This window comes from Mastigoproctus giganteus, chromosome 1 (assembly GCF_048544385.1).
Source record: "Mastigoproctus giganteus isolate SK-2022 chromosome 1, ASM4854438v1, whole genome shotgun sequence".
In the NCBI taxonomy this organism is placed as follows: Eukaryota; Metazoa; Arthropoda; class Arachnida; order Uropygi; family Thelyphonidae; genus Mastigoproctus; species Mastigoproctus giganteus.
In genome coordinates, this window is record NC_143575.1 from 269,431,673 (window position 1) to 269,446,510 (window position 14,838).

At 39.2% G+C, this 14,838-nt stretch overlaps 1 protein-coding gene across 1 annotated transcript in view; it reads right to left on the reverse strand.

The window, feature by feature from the left end:
* Window positions 1-14,838, reverse strand: part of Mid1 (calcium-permeable channel component Mid1) — a 140,030-nt gene that overhangs the window by 32,827 nt on the left and 92,365 nt on the right. The window lies entirely within an intron of this gene.

Genomic DNA, 14,838 nt, shown 5'->3' on the forward strand with positions numbered 1-14,838 from the left:
TCCGAAATACCACAGTTTTGAAATGACGTTATCTGCGTCTGTTGACCCGATTTGCATGTTGTAACTGATGATTATCGACTTCAATGAAGGTCAGACAGACTGTGTTCATCAGCAATATTTGGTTCTGTTTTCATTTAAAATTGATCCTAAAATAGCAGTGTAGATGGCAACAGAATTCCTTTCTGAAATTCATCTGCTCCACCAAAAGATTCAATGTTCTGTCTTCCGGACTGTCGTCTGCTATTTGAGCAGTTATCAACAATTTTTAATATGTATCTAGAAGGTTCCTAAAGACCTGGTCTACGAATATTCTTCATGAAAGATTTGAATTACCACACATTGCACGTGCTAGTGATGATACGTAAAGTGCAAAACCGACATAGCGGAGGGTTATCCCCGCCGCAAGAAAATCGTATTTGAGACTCGAAACGTCCGTGCATTGTGTAGAGGGAGTGAAGTGTTCATGCTCGGCTTGCCACTGCTAGCTGGAGAAGTGATTCAGCCTCTACACTAAAGCGGCAGTCGTGGCATTGTTAGTGATGGACCACCGTTACTATGGTAACGTCCTTGGAGGACTTTCGGAAGATGTTGACTCAGAATAGCCTCTGGATGATCGAAGTACCCGTTAGTTATCCCGTCGGGTCAGGTTTCAAGAGACGTGGAGACGCTGTGACGTCACAATATGTCGTTCGAAATCTCGTGGTGGTGATACTGTTGGAGTTGAAGGGGAAGGAGTGTTTCTTTTATTTTTTTTTAAAAAGGAGTACCTTCCAGTTCTGTTTTCAATGAGTAGGGGCCACCAGCTTTACGTCGTATTTCTTTAGCACACCACCCCACCACTCGCAAAAAACAAAAAGAAAAGGAAATTTTAATTCCATAAATATAAACAAATCGACCTACCAATATTAAATGTGAGTTAGGCCTAAGAAGAAATAGGATGACGTAAGCGTAACGTAATAATGTGATATAACAATGGTGCCAAACGAATGGTATAAGATGTCAATAAGACTGCACGTTTCGTTTGTTGCTAGGCAACTCGGTTATTACATCATACTAAACAATTTTTCGTGCTGCTTGTGACAGACAGATAAGACTGAGAAGGAAATAAATTTTATAACGTGTAGTGCAATACCGGGACGGTGTATATTATCAGAGTGCGACTACTATTAATCATTTTGTTAAGGAGCCATTAAAACTGTTTCAAACGCCATCTGCTGGTTTTATTGGGAAAATGAGGTGAACAACAGTGTTGCTTCCAGCTATGTTGATCAAAGGATGTGAATTGCCAGGAACCTCTACAAAAGAGGGACCCCCCGAGGTAACATCAATCCAGTAACTCACTAAGGAAGTGACAGATAACCCTTTTCACCACCAGGTGTCGATTCACTTGATCGCTTGATTTATTTACTTCCTTTCTTCCTTTCTCTATAGACTTCTCATCAATTTTCGATTTTATTTATTATTGTACACGACTGGTGGGTTATCTCACACGATATTATCGTTACCTTTATAATTGAAACGGGAAAGAAGAGAGAGAGAGAGAGAGAGAGGAAGATACAGAGAGGGTAACTCAGAGGAAAATAGACAAAAAAGACAAACAAGAAGAGAAAAAGGAAAGAGAGAGAGAGAGAGATACAGAGAAACGTAGAAATCGCAAATCGGAGAAAGACAGAGAGAGGAGAGAAGCAGAAAAGGAGTGATAGAGAGGAACAAAAACAGAGAAAGACAGAAAAACATATAGGAAGAAACTCGGAGAAAGACAGACAAAACAAGACGATAAAAGGGAATAAGCAGAGAAACAAAAAACAACAGAGAGAGAGAAAAAACACACATGAAGACCGTGAAAAAAAAAAAAAAAACAGAGAGAGAGAGAGAGAAAGAGAAAGAGAGACAGACATATAAAAACAAAAGGGAGATACGGAGGGCAACTCAGAGAAAGATAGAAAGAGACGAACCAGAAGAGAAAAAAGGAAAAGAGAGAGAGAGAGAGAGAGAGAGAGAGAGAGAGAGAGAGAGAGAGATACAGAAAACATCGAAATAACAAATCGGAGAAAGACAGGGAGAAAGAGAAGCTGAAAAGGATACAAAGAGAGAGAGAGAGGATGAGAGAGAATAAGAAAAGAAAACAGAGAGAGAGAGAGAGAAGCAGAAAAAGAGACAGAGAGAAGGAGAGAAGCAGAATTCAAGAGATACAGAGAAAAACAAATAGAAACATGGAGAAACAGGAGCAGAGAGAGAGAGAGAGAGAGACTGTAAAACGTAAAAAAGGAGAAAGACAGGGAAAAGAGAAGCTGAAAAGGATACAAAGACAGAGGATGAGAGAGAATAAGAAAAGAAAACAAAGAAAGAAGCAGAAAAAGAGACAGAGAGAAAGAGAGAAGCAGAAAAAGGGACAGAGAGAAGGAGAGAAGCAGAAAAAGAGAGAAGGGGAGAAGCAGAAAAAGAGACAGGGAGAAGGCGAGAAGCAGAAAAAGAGACAGAGAGAAGGAGAGAAGCAGAAAAAGAGACAGAGAGAAGGAGAGAAGCAGAATTCAAGAGATACAGAGAAAAACAAATAGAAACATGGAGAAACAGGAGCAGAGAGAGAGAGAGAGAGAGAGAGAGAGACTGTAAAACGTAAAAAAGGAGAAAGACAGGGAAAAGAGAAGCTGAAAAGGATACAAAGACAGAGGATGAGAGAGAATAAGAAAAGAAAACAAAGAAAGAAGCAGAAAAAGAGACAGAGAGAAAGAGAGAAGCAGAAAAAGGGACAGAGAGAAGGAGAGAAGCAGAATTCAAGAGATACAGAGAAAAACAAATAGAAACATGGAGAAACAGGAGCAGAGAGAGAGAGAGAGAGAGAGAGACTGTAAAACGTAAAAAAGGAGAAAGACAGGGAAAAGAGAAGCTGAAAAGGATACAAAGACAGAGGATGAGAGAGAATAAGAAAAGAAAACAAAGAAAGAAGCAGAAAAAGAGACAGAGAGAAAGAGAGAAGCAGAAAAAGGGACAGAGAAGGAGAGAAGCAGAAAAAGAGACGGGGAGAAAGAGAGAAGCAGAATTCAAGAGATACAGAGAAAGACAAATAGAAACATGGAGAAACAGGAGCAGAGAGAGAGAGAGACTGAAAAACGTAAAAAAGGACGAAGAGGAGTGAATAGAGGGGCAGACTGACAGAGAAAGAAAGACAGAAGCAATGAGAGAAAGAGAGAGAGCGAGTTGCTGAAAGAGGTTTTTTTTTTTTTTTTTTGGTGAACAGCTGGTTATTTTGATCAGCTGTTCCCCCCCCCCCCCTCCAAAATGATCTGTGCTCAATAGTTCGCGCATTTATTTTACTTGTCGGTTCATTCCTGTTGACTCTAAACGTTTAATGGAGGCTGCGCATCACTTCATTTTAACTTGCCCCCTTTTTGCGCTCACTAGAAGACACGTGGACACATCTTAGCTCTCAATACCAACCATAATGTTTTACCATTATTCAATGCACCAACAACATTTTATCTTTCGTTCTTTAATTTCTCTTTAAGGCTCCCTTTGTGTCTCTAATCCACCTGCACCCATCTTGTCTGCCTTGCGGTTTTAAGATCTCGTTATCTGTTCTTCCTCCAGTAAACCCCTCACAAACTGCAAATTATTAAGTTTCCTGACATGAGGTAACAAAGAGTGACACATCGCTACCGGAAGGCAGATCACAAGTGCCCAGCTGCAGCGTCACCAAGTGTACAAAACTGCTGATGCTGAAAAAACTTTGGGATCTCTTCACAGACAGCGAGAGAAAAAGATGCAGGAAATGCGACTTCCAATTCCTCCACAAAGCACAATCCTCACCCCCCGCCCCCTAAATGAATGTAATGGACCCATCTATTCGATCTCTTAACAGCTGACAGTACGCATTTGATTAAAAATATTAAAATAAAAATTTAATTGCAATTGAAACAGACAGAAGTTCGTTTATTGGTCAATAAGTAAATTTCTGTCTGTTTTTAATTATTTTTAGCTACTGAAGAAGAATGGAAGATGATACCGGAACGTATATCTCTTTAATTTAATTTTATGTAAATATTTCGAATTGTAGAAACTAAATCTAATCGGTGATGACAGTTACTAATACACAAATATTGAAGGGGATGAGGTTAATGGATCCTTTTAATAATGGCTCACTCAGGGCCGGGCTTAAATGCGCTTCCAATAGAAATTTTTAAGGAACAAATCAACCCTTGAATTCTTGCATTTCTGAACGAAAAAAATGTTCCTTTTATTTCGTTCGCCGGCCACTCATCGATACTCCGCAGTGGTAACCTTGCCTTTTGACCCCTTATTCCAACCACCTTGTGAACTATTGATTTTAGCCAGTCTCGTGTGAACACAGAAATATCACTGCATCTAGTGTACTATAGAATAATCCATTTTTAGGCACACGCAGACAAACCTGCGCCATCTCACTAGGGAATTCATTTCAAATGAATTTTGATAATGAAAAACTATAAATAAAAAAGAAAGAAATAAATCCAGAATTATTGTAAGCGTTTAAATGACTCAAATTAATCAGAATCCTTTATTAAAATGGTTTTTGTGGTAAAGCAGAATATCAGGGATGTTATTGTTATTACCAGACACCACCGTCAATCCTGGTCATCCAATTCTTCAACAAATCTTCACCATCAAACCAGGTCGCCTAATTCTTTAACTCCTTCACCATCAATCCTGGTCACCTAATTCTTCAGATCTGAATCCATTTGATAATGTCTGGAATGTATCGGAAAGAAGAGGCTTCTACCGGCCACAATACTCTTGTAATAGAAAGGTTTTAGGAGCATCAGCACCAAGGACGTATTGCTCCTTGTATATTGTCTGTATTTGCTTGTGCTTTGAGGTCGATTTTCTGTTGCTGGTCGAAAAACTCGAGTTTCTGTAGAAAAAAAACCATGCTATCTCGTTCAAGACCGACTAACTGGGCCACGTCGTGAAAAAGGCCCATAAAAAATTCCTCACGTCATCGACGGGATTCGAACTCAGGTCTTTTCCACCCACTGTGGGGAAGACACGATTCTACCAACTAAGCTACCCACGAAGGGCTGACAATAATACAACTGATAAATATCCTGATGGAACAATCATCAAATGATTCTCTTGAACACTTAGTGGAATCCATGCTGATGTGTACAGTCTAAAATTTTCCCAAAGGGTTGTCTTTGGGCAAATTGTATTCTTTCTATCTTGTGAACACTTTTGACATTTTTGTAGTGTGTGATTAAAAAATTGTTATTTTTTTAAAATCTAAAATGCAGTGATGTCTAAATATTTGTACATTTAGACCTCAGTCCATTTTGTGGTGATTCCCTAGAGGACACGTTAATCTTAACTTTGATGGCTTCAAAGTGCCTTGAGAAGTTAAGTTCGTCTTACAAAGGACAGCAAGGTCGAAATGGCAGATGCTTTGGACCAATTATGATTCTAATAATCATAATTGGCCCGATCATAATCATAATCCACCAGGCCGGCAAGAGAAGCACTTATAAATCTAACCCTTGAATTGCCAAACCTCTTTCGTAAACTTTTGAATTCAGTCTGACGATTTGTGAGGGAATGTTAATAATTCTGCCCAATGAGATGAAAAGGTGAAAATAAGCTAGAAATCAAAAGAGAAAGGCAATTCAATGCACCAACCGTTCTTACGCAACTTATCTAATAACTGGGCCTGGTTCGATCAATCAAAAATTGACTTCGATGGGCATAATAGATAATCCCTATTGTCCTTGTGGAGAAATCGAGGACTGGAACCATTTATTGTACCTCTGCCCACTCTATGAGGACCTTCATAGCATCTTTTACACTAGGATCCAAGACATACTAAAAGGACTCGAACACTTGCTCATTACAGAAGAACGGTACTATGATGTGTTCACCTAAAATTGCCCAAGATCTGTTCTCAAGACGGAAGACCTTACCGCCTACTCATACTGGGAACCATGATGATGCCCAGACTTCAGCCAACTGAATACCACATGGTTCAAAGGCTGTACACTGCCGAATATATCTGCTAACCCCGGTCTTATCGGGGTAGGATTTGCTAACCCTGTCTTTGGACAGAATAGGATTGAACATCCGGCTCCCTTGCTGTGTAACTTTCTTCCCTTTCCTGGGACTAAGCCTAAATAGGCTTAGGTCGTATGACATTTGGCCTTGCATTTCGTTTGTTTACTGAATACTTAATGGACATTTTTCAATTGAGAAATCAAAGGAAGACCAACTCAATGGCAGAGGGTGCTAAGAATCATGTGCGCTGGATAAAGCAGCCTTTGGACTTCAGTCATTGGAACGCTTAACATTCGGTCTATGAGTACAGACCAACGCCCAGAAGAACTATTACAAGCGCTGAAAAACATGTTGAGACATCATTGGTTTATGTGAGATTCGAAGAAAAGGTGTGAAGATCTAGTCTAACTAGAAGATTTTAAGGTAAAATGGACGGTGTGGTGGAATTGGGTTCCTAATCAACAAAAGACCACAGATTTAACTATAAAAGTAGAATGTATTATCGAAAGTATTGCTTACTGTGCTTTTAAGCTAAATAGTCGCTATTCTCTTCGAATTATTCAAGCTTATACTCCTAGAAGCAGCCATAGCGATGGTGAAGTTGAAGAATTTTATAATATTGACTACCACTATAAAATTGTACTGGGAGATTTCATGCGAGAATTGGTAAAAACCAAAATGGTAAAAGGTCTATCAACCCATATATAACTGGATAAATGGATGATAGAGGCAATCTACTAATTGAATTTGCAGATGAATAAAATTTTCTCGTAATGAACTCATTCTTCAAGAAAAGGATCCAACGAAAATTGATGCAGAAGAGCCATCTTGGAAGTACTAATAAAATTGACTTCATACTGACAATAAAGCGATACTCACTGACTGCTCAGTCTAGAACCATTTTAATACTGGCAGCGACCATCGGCTACTGACAGCAAATATCGAAATTGATTGCAAGAAAGAACGAAAAAAATAGTCAAGTCAACTATTGAAAATCGTGAAAACTTTGAACTGGAATTGTTCGATCGTCTTCGTGTGCTCTAACACTTTCCTGACACACATTTCAACAGATACTGACAGTCATTGAGACATTGCGCTTACTGAAAAACATGACAAACCAACCAGAATATCAAAAGAAACCATTGCCATGATTAGCATTAGCAGAGGAAAATGATGCAAGAAAGAAAGCTTATACAGCAACAGCTAAAAAAAAACAACCCTTCCCATTTCACCCATCCGTTCGCTCCAAACATTTGTCTACTTCTTCCTTGAATCTATTTAAGCTATCAACTTCTACAACCACAGATGGAAGTTTGTTCCAGCAATCAACTACCCTCTAGCAAAAGGGAAATTTCCGCACATCTGTTCTACAACTGTCTTTCCTCAACTTGAATTTATGTCCCCTCTGGTTTGTAATCCGAGCATAGAGGAAGAATCTCATCAACATTAAGCCTTTTGCAACCATTAATGGCCTTATACACCTCAATCAGATCACTTCACGAGTACTAGTCTCCAAACACTGCAATTTGCAGAACTTAAGCCTTTCTACGTAACATCCTTAAAATGAGACCTTCAGACCTGTACGCAATACTCAAGGTGTAGCATGACCATTGATTTATACAAGGGGTCTGTATAAATTAAACTAACAGGTCAATAATTAATTAAGTCACTCTTTGATCCTACTTTGTGAATTGGAGATACATTTGCACAAGTCCTCCAGTTTGTAGGACTTCTCCTGAGTCGAACGATGCTCTCATAATTATTGCTAAGCATTTGCAAATTTTCTTTCTCGCCTCCATTAATATAGCTGAATAGATCCCATCGACCCAGATCCCTTTTTTTTGTTTAACTTCAATCATTTCTCCTCCACTTTGCTCTAATTTATTACAAAATCATTTAACTCCATGGTAGAGTTTAATAAGCTTCCGTTCTCCACTTCACAATTCCTACAGAATACCTCATGTTTGAATGTAGATGCAAAATACTTATTCAGTTTGTCAGTTATCTGAGCAGGATCATCAACTATAAAACCATCGATATCAAGTGGATCAATCTGATTCATCCCCTTCATTCTAGAGTTTATGTAAATAAAGAGGTTTTTTTGCATCCTTTGCCAAAGATTTCTCTTAATCTGCCTGCTGATAATGACGATAAAACGACGAAAAATGAAGCAAAGTGGTTACATAAGAAGAAACTAGCTAGAATACTTAGAAATGTCCATGGCCACAAGAAAGCACATAAAACAAGAAATGCCCAAGTTCACTGTCGATCAAGACAGAAGAACACTAGAAGAAAATCAAGGGCTAAATAAAATAAAATGAAAAATGGTTAAACACAAGAGCCAAATGTTTGCTTTGAAACTTGAGGATGGTACAAAAACAAAATCCCAAATACTAAAACGAGTGGAAGAATTTTATTAAAATCTTTATAAGGATAAATGACAACAACTGGATCCAATACGAGATGGAGAAGCTATACTAGAGATTTTGGTAGAAGTAGAAGATGCTGTAAAATCAATGAAAAATGGCAAAGCAGAGCTACCCGATAAAGTCGCTGTTGGGTTAACAATGATAGAAAAAAAAAGTTCAGATCAAATAGAAAAGGCGTCTCACAATCTCCCCAAAACTATTTTCTGCCTGTTTAGAAGAAATTTTTGCAAGCTAAATTGGGATAATAAGAAGGACTAAAGATAAATGGCGATTACCTGAATCACTTATGATTCACAGATGATATTATTCTCCTTGCCAATTATCCGGAAGAATTGCAGTAAAACATTGAAGATCTGCAGCACGAAAAAAAGAAGTTAGATTTGAAGATGACTATCAAGAAAGCACAGGCCATGTTCAACAAATTCACCATACCAAAGAAAATCATGGCCGATGGACCTGAAGAAGTGGAAAGGTATGTTTACCTTGGACAAGAAATTTCAACAGATGGAAACATCATGATGGAAATTGAACGGCGCATTTGGAAAGCTTAATATAGTCTTCAAGACAAACTTGCCACTCTCTCTCAAATGAAAAGTTTTTTATCAGAGGTTAGCGAGGTTAGCCTGTGCAGACATTGCTCCTTAAAGCTCTTCAAACAGAGAAGTTTTTCCTGATTTATTTTCTGCTTTATTAGTTTAAATTGTCATATTAACTTATTTTCTAGAGTAGCTTTATATTCCTAGTTACGATACTTAGTTTAAAGTTTAACTTAGACAGAGATTTCGTAGATATTACTTAGTATCGGTAACGGTATCAAATCCACGTGTCACAAATTGAACGAGAGGTCTTTTAACCAAATTTAGTCGATTTATTAACCAATTGTTATATCAAATTATCTTCTATAAGTAGATTATAGACCTAGTCAGGATCCTTAGTTTATTCTAAATTGAGATAGCGAGATTTCGAAGCTAATCAATACTTACGAGTCCGTAGAAATACCGTTCGTGATTTCCCGCCATTTTTACACGATAGCATAAGCTTAGTGTAGTACAATGCATAATATAATATTGTCAATTAATCAGTAAATCTATTAATCTTGATAAACTTTATTGTCAATTAAATTGTATTTTTAACTCTATAAATATATATAACGACTTAATCGTAACAAATAATTAATACATAACTATAGTGGTACACGTGATACGGAAGTTGTATAAAGGGAACACTAGATACCGAAAAAAAAAAAAAAAAAAAAAAATATATATATATATATATAACATAACTGTTTTGGGATATAACTTAAGGATTTAATTTTTGTTTTAAATTTTATTGAATTAAATTGGAATCATGACTCTGACCAGAGCAGCAAAGCAAAAGGCTCAAGCTAATGGGAGTGCTGTGGTTCAGGGGAGAACTGAGGGGGGCAGTTGCCCTCTGAATCACAGTCTATTAAAATGCACTGTTTGCTTGATGTTTGCGGAGCAGTCGGGTACGGGACATGATACTGCCAAGGGGGATGTCTTTGTGTGTGCACGATGTAAGGAGTGCAAGGAAATCAGGCGACAACTCAGCGTTGTTATGGGCCTTTATGAGACCTTGAAGGACAGGGTGGATGCCCTCGAAGGAAATAAATTGAGGGGCCCATCAAGCTCTCAGCTGCCCACATCAACGCCAGAGCTTGCACTTGGTCATCGGGCAACACAGGGGCAGCCCCCTAGGCAGAATTCGCTGGTCCCACAGGAACTAGTAGTTGTTGGTGACTCTATTGTCAGGGAAACGGGGAACATGCTTTGTAAAAAGGATAGGTGGAATAGGACCAGGGTATGTCTGCCAGGGGCAAAGGTTGATGACGTTGTAGAGCGGATATCATCTTTTAAGGGCACAAAGGGTGATATAGTTGTACACATTGGCACTAATGATATTAAGAGTAGGAGACCGGCGGAATTACTTAGCAAGTACAGGTCACTGTTGAAAAAAAGCCGTGAATTAGGGTTGAACTTGAAAGTGTCTGCAATTCTGCCCAGAATCGATAGGAGGGAGTATATGATGAGAGCCTTGTCGATCAATTTGGCCCTGGAGGGATTGTGCAAGGCTCAAGGGGTAGAATTTTTTTCAGCCTGGACTGTACTTGTTAACAGGAGAGATTGCTTCTACAGGGATGGGATACACTTAAATAGAAAGGGTGCAAGAATTTTTGCTGATGCTGTCGAGGCAGTGTTAGGTGGGTCGGAAAACTGCTAGTTGGGGGGGATACAAGGACTAATAGATTAACAGTAGCCACTGGCAGAGGTGGAAGTGATTCTTGCACTGCTTCTATTCAAATGAGCAGAAGTCTGAAAAACAAGATGCAGGATATTTCAGAGACTGCTGGTAGTCATTGCGTTACAAGTAAACACATGGGTTGTGTTAGGGTAGCTAAGAATAGAAACAGGTGCATGTATACCTGCGTGTACACCAATGATAGGAGTTTGGTAAATAAATTTGATGAACTTGAGGTATTGCTCAAAACATCAAAGGCAGATATTGTTGGGATATCAGAGACGTGGTGTCACACAGATATAAGTAATGCGGAACTGGAATTTGGGGAATACAATGTGTATAGAAAGGATAGACAGGACAGGAGGGGAGGAGGGGTTATGCTATTAATTAAGAAACACATAAAGTCAAAGGAAGTGAAGCCAGTTGACATCGATGGACAGGGCAGTGTCGAGTCAGTTTGGTGTGACATAAGCATAGGGAAATCAAAATTGCGAGTAGGAGTGTGCTATAGGCCTAATGACTCTGATGAGTATAATAATATATTGTACAGGGAAATAGAGTGGGCCAGCAAATCAGAGAGTCTTATAATGGGGGATTTTAATTTCCCAGATATTGACTGGAATTTGTGGGTTGGTCACTCGCACACTAGCAAGGCTTTTGTGGATTTATTGGATGATTGTTTTCTACATCAGCATGTTCGTGAGGCAACAAGAGGGAGCAATACTCTTGATCTGATTATCAGTAGTGATTCTTCATGCATTAAGAACCTGCAGATAAATGAACCACTAGGTGGCAGTGATCACAGTGTGTTGAAGTGGGATTTACTCAAGGAGGTAACTACCATCAGAGGTAAAGGGAAGGGTTTTTGTTTTCGTAAAGGCGACTATGATGGTCTGAGACAGTATTTAAATTCTATACAGTGGGACCAACTGATGATGTTACCAACAGCAAACTCAAAATGGGAAGCATTCAAGGAACTAATCTTGGTGGCTACCAGGCTTTACATACCAACTAAGAAATATTGTTCAAGGTTTAGGCCTAAATGGTTATCAGATGGACTAATGAGACATGTGGCAGAGAAGAAAAATGCATGGGATACATACAAATTAATGGGTGACATGGAAGGCTATGATAGATATAAGTTGGTCTGTAACCAAGTCACAAAGGAGATTAGGCAGGCAAAGGCAGACTACGAAAAATCCTTGGCAAAGGATGCAAAGAAAAACAGAAAGGAGTTCTTTACATACTTGAACTCGAGAAGGAAAGGGATGAATCAGATTGGTCCACTGGATATTGATGGTTCAACAGTTGAGGATCCTGCTCAGGTGGCTAACAATCTAAACGAGTATTTTGCATCTACATTCACGCATGAGGAGTTATTCAGGAAGGAGAATGATGTAGGTAAAGTAAACATTGGCAGTGAGCTAGATGATTTTGTAATAACTGAGAAGAAAGTGGAGGAGAGATTGTTGAGGATAAACATAAAAAAGGCACCTGGGGTGGATGGGATCTATCCAGTTATATTAAAGGAGGTAGCAAAGGAAGTATGCAAACCCCTAGCCATAATTATGAGAGCTTCTTTGGACTCAGGGGAGGTACCCATAGACTGGAGATGTGCAAATGTAACCCCAATTCACAAAGGAGGATCAAAGGCTGACACAAGTAATTATAGACCTGTTAGTTTAACTTCTGTTCCAGGTAAATTAATGGAGGCACTGGTTAAAGAAGCACTGCAGGATCATCTAGACAAGAATTCAGTTATAGCTCAGACGCAGCATGGTTTTGTTAAGGGCAGGTCTTGCCTGACCAATTTGATTGGATACTATGATGTAGTCACAAAAGAACTGGATGCAGGGAATAACTTTGATATTATATATTTGGATCTTAGAAAGGCTTTTGATACTGTTGCACATGGAAGACTGCTGCACAAATTGGAGCAGTGTGGCATTGGAGGCAAATTGCTGCTATGGATAAGGGGATGGTTGAGTGGCAGAAGACAGAGAGTGGTAATCAATGGACACTGCTCAACGTGGACTAATGTTATTAGTGGAGTTCCTCAGGGTTCAGTGTTGGGTCCGTTGTTGTTTTCGGTGTTTATGAATGATATTGATGATGGGATATCAAGTTTAATGTCTAAGTTTGCAGATGATACAAAGGTTGGCAGGGTCGTTAAGGACACTACTGACGCTATGCTGCTGCAACAGGATCTGGAAAGGTTGAACAGATGGGCTGAGAGGTGGCAAATGAAGTTTAACATTGACAAATGTAAAGTACTACATATGGGTAACAGTAACCCCAGAGCAATGTATCAACTCTGCGGTACTACACTGACAGTGGTGGAGAATGAAAAGGACCTGGGGGTAATTGTGCAGGCAGATATGAAGTTCTCTGAGCAGTGCAGACGAGCTGCAAGAGTAGCTCATGGTGTCTTGTCGATGATATACAGGAATTTTTCTAGCAGGGATAAGGAGGTGATTATTCCCTTGTATAAGGCAATGGTTAGGCCACATCTTGAGTACTGTATACAGGTCTGGAGGCCTCATTTCAAGAAGGATGTAGAGCTGCTGGAACGGGTACAGAGGAGGGCAACAAGATTAGTAAATGGAACAAAGGGTTTCTCTTACGAAGAAAGGCTTAAGTTTTGCAAATTACAGAGTCTGGAGACTAGGCACCGGCGAGGTGATCTGATAGAGGTGTATAAGGCTTTGAATGGTTTGAGCATGCTCAATGCCAATGGGATTCTTCATCTTTCTCAGAATAATCACCTCAGAGGGAGGGCATAAATTCAAATTGAGGAAGGACGGATGTCGGATAGATGTGCGGAAATTGCCTTTGGCCAGTGGGTGGTTGGTTGGTGGAACCGACTCCCATCACTTGTTGTTGAAGTTGATAGCCTAAACAAATTTAAAGCTCAACTGGACAGGTATTTCGAACGAACGGAGGGGTGAAATGGGAGAGGGTTTTTTTTTTTTTTTTGGCTGATGCTGAATAAGCTTGCTTTCTTGCATCATATGCCTCTACTAATGCTAATGCTAATGCTAATATGGTTGAGAAACATGGACATTGATTCCAAAGCTTTATAAAGACGCGGGGTCACACGAAGTATGAAGCGCGGAAGTTTGAATATAACCAAAAGAAACCGAAAAAAGTGCATGGTTTCGCCTGTTTCGCACTGAAAGAACAAACCGGCAAAAATGGAAATAGGATGATCACATATCAAGAAGAATTGACGATACATGGACCAAACGAATTCTGGAATGAATACCACTTGATTCTAAACGCCTAAGGCAAAAAACAAAGATGAGATAGCTCGATGAAATTGTGAAATTTGTTGGTGTACAATGGCAGCAGAAAGCACAAGACTTCAGTTGCTAGAAACGTGTTAAGAGGCCTGCATTTTGCAGTAGGTCGACAATGGCTGAAGCAGATGATGGTACCATAATTAAGATAAATATGCCAGGTATATTTATCAGGAGCATTCAGTAAGTTATCTACCATGACCCAAATGAAAATATGATTGTCACGAAAGTGGCGCATCGGGCCATCATCAATTTTTTGATAAAAAAAGGAAATGGACCAAAAATTATTCATGAATGCATAAAAGCTATAATGTGGTGATGCTCCTTCTGTTATATTTTAGTCTAATCAGTTTAAATAGGTCTAAGAACCCATAGAAGATGAATCCCGCTTAGGATGGAAGTTAAAAACAACCCCAGAAATGTACCAAAAGTTAAAGACCTGGTAATGCAGGGTAGTCGCATTAAAGCGTCTGTGATTGCCAGTGAATGTAATATTTCTGAAGTGGTAGATATTGGCCATCCTCTTGGTCGTGTCTAAGATCAATTCTCGCTGCTTTCTAAGAATGCTCACACCTCTTTAGAAATAATAGAAGGCTGCAATTTGTGGGAGAAAAATTTACAATCATTTTGTAGATCCACAGGACTTTCAAGAATTGTTATTGGTGATTAAATGTGAATTCATCACTTGGATTCGCAATAAAAGAGAAGTCCATGCAGTGGAAACACTATGAGTCATTACTGTCCAAAAGAATTCAGGATCCAATCCTCTTTGGTTTCATGGTCACTACTTTTTTGGGATATGAAAGGACTTCTTTTGATAGACCACACTATCTCTG